Genomic DNA, 2,608 nt, shown 5'->3' on the forward strand with positions numbered 1-2,608 from the left:
AATGAAGAGAAGGGAGAAAGGAAGAGAAGAAATATTTCAAACAATGGTTACCCAATTTTTCTCCAATTGTCTATCACAAAACTAGACATCAAGAAACCTCAGGGAATAGAGACAGAATAAATGTCAGAAAAGCTACATACATATAATGAGATCTATATTTTCAAACACAGAAAATAAAAAGTGAAAAAATTCTGAGACAAGTAACTTCTCTTAAAAGGTTCCAAAAATGAGAAATCTAGGGTAAAATACTAATAGTGCTGTAGGAAATAAGCAGTTTAACGTACGTGGCACAAAGATATCATTCATTTCTAAATTATGGAATGCGTCACAAATTTGTGGAGCATCCTTGACCAGGAACCACTCTGATCTCTGTATAGTTAAAATTCCAGCATCTGTGCTGAAAAACTGAGCACCAAGGTTATCTTTTAAAAATGAAGGAAAAATAATAAATGACAAAATTTTTGTTTTCTAGGTTTTGTACATTTTGTTGTATTTGGATACTGGATTGCTCTCTGAGAAAGAACTTAAAGTTGGCTGGGTAAGGGGGAGAAGAGGGTCTAGATGAATTTGGGGTATGGTATATTTTGTTTTCTAGGTTTTATATATTTTTTCTTGTATTAAAAATCTTTTTGTGTGTGCGTGTGAAAACAGTTAAAGTTGGATGGGCAGGGAAAAGGGGAGGGAAAAATATAACCAAAATATATTTTTATTTAAAAGCTACTTTAAATAATAATTTTAAAATAGTTCATGCTAACACTCACAAAAAGACAGAGGCAGAGCTAATTTAGGGCAGAGCAGCCATCAGAGCAACAAAAGACATCCTGGCTGAGAAAACCCCTGGGGATGATAAATCAAGAGATGGAATTACTTAATGGCATGTGCCCAACAATAGAGTCAAAAATATGTGAGACTTTAAACAAACTTCCAAGTATCATCCAGGTAAAAGGAGACATCTTGAGATAAATTAAAAACTGATGGTAAATGATGATAAATCTTATCAAAGTCTTGAGGTTCAGCCAAAGTAGCTCTCACAGGCAAGTGTGAAACACTGAATTAAAATGTTGACCAAGAGCATCTAAGTGTTATCATTGAATTTCCACTTTAGAAAAAGAATTATAATATTAAACCCTAAATGAATGACAAATAAATAATAAAAATTAGAAGAGAATGGGTTAAATTAAAAAGAAAAAAAGGAATAAAACTTGTTTGTTTTAATTTTTTTCCATTCTACTTTTCTTTTATTGAAAATTTTTTTCATACAATATATTCTTATTTTGGTTTTTCCTCCCCAAGACCTCCCGGATTCTCCCTATGTCCCCGCACATCTGTATCTACACCCTTTCTGTCTCTTCTTAGAAAACAAGCAGGCACTCATAGAAAAATAATAAAATAAGATAAAATAAAAGGAAGCTCACCTGAGTATAACAAAAAGAACCAAGAAACAAAAGTATTGACGAAGAAAGCAAATGTGCTCCCATGTGTCATACTTGTTTCTTGTTGGTTTGCTTGTTTTCAAATAATATAAAATTGGTTGCATTTTACCTAAGCTAATAAGCTAGCAAGAAAAATAGTGAGGACATGAAAATCTAATATCAGACATTATAGAGAGATCGATACAATACATACCCTGGCTAATGTGTGATTATAAATGAACAGAGTAGCCAAGCATGGTAACGAGTGTCTTTAATCCCAGAACTCTGGAGGTAGAGTCATGACAGATAGCTACGTGTTCATGTCCTGTCAGGGCAACAAAACAAGTTCCAGGACAGCCAGGACTGCATGGAGAAACACTATCTCAATAAAAACAAACCAATGACAGAAAATAAAACAAAACAAACTCAATGCAAAACTGTAAGTTGAAAATATAATAATGTAGACTAAACGTAACAACTATCCAAAAGTTTAGATAACTGCTTTCCCTTATAAAATCTTATAAGGAAAAACAAATGATATGATTAAACCTATAAAGGTTAAATGAATTTAATCCATATTTCAGAATTTAATCCCAAATATAAAAGCCCGACCCAAATAGACTCATCAGTGAATTTTGACCAACACCTAATGAAAAATTTTTCCCTATTTTCTAACATCCCTTTATGAAGAAGATGGTAGCATTGGAAATACCAACTCAAGATACCGCAATCCTAAGACCAGACAGAGATGTTCCAAGAACAGGAAATTAGCATCACTTAGAGCAGACACACAGAATACAATAGAAAATACTGGCACATACAACCAAAGCATGCAACAGAAAGGATTATATACCATGTCCACATGGGATTTAGCCCAGGAATGAAAATCTACTTGAACCCTAAAATACGAACTAACATAATTCATGTGACTATGCTACAAATTAAGTCAGGCTATGAACATATTCAACAAAAGCATTTGGTAAAAGTCTGCATCCTGTTCAGAGCAATAGAGATGAGCATGGTGAAGTCTATCTATCTATAAAACATTACAGAAAAATCGAAACTCAAGATGAGAATTTGAATTTATATTCATAAGTTTTATGAACAGGTAAATACTGTCCCTTGACAAGGTACTAACTTTCGAATCTCTCCTGGAAGCCTGAATGAATTCAGCATGGCAGTAAAAGGAAATAAAG

General features: G+C 33.1%; 1 non-coding gene across 1 annotated transcript; it reads right to left on the reverse strand.

Moving 5' to 3' along the window:
* Positions 1 to 309: 309 nt before the first annotated feature.
* Positions 310 to 413, reverse strand: LOC120094869 (U6 spliceosomal RNA). Its single transcript, XR_005489566.1, has one exon. It is a non-coding gene; the product is annotated as a U6 spliceosomal RNA (small nuclear RNA).
* Positions 414 to 2,608: the final 2,195 nt, after the last annotated feature.

The sequence above is a fragment of the Rattus norvegicus genome, chromosome 9 (genome assembly GCF_036323735.1).
Source record: "Rattus norvegicus strain BN/NHsdMcwi chromosome 9, GRCr8, whole genome shotgun sequence".
Taxonomy (NCBI): Eukaryota; Metazoa; Chordata; class Mammalia; order Rodentia; family Muridae; genus Rattus; species Rattus norvegicus.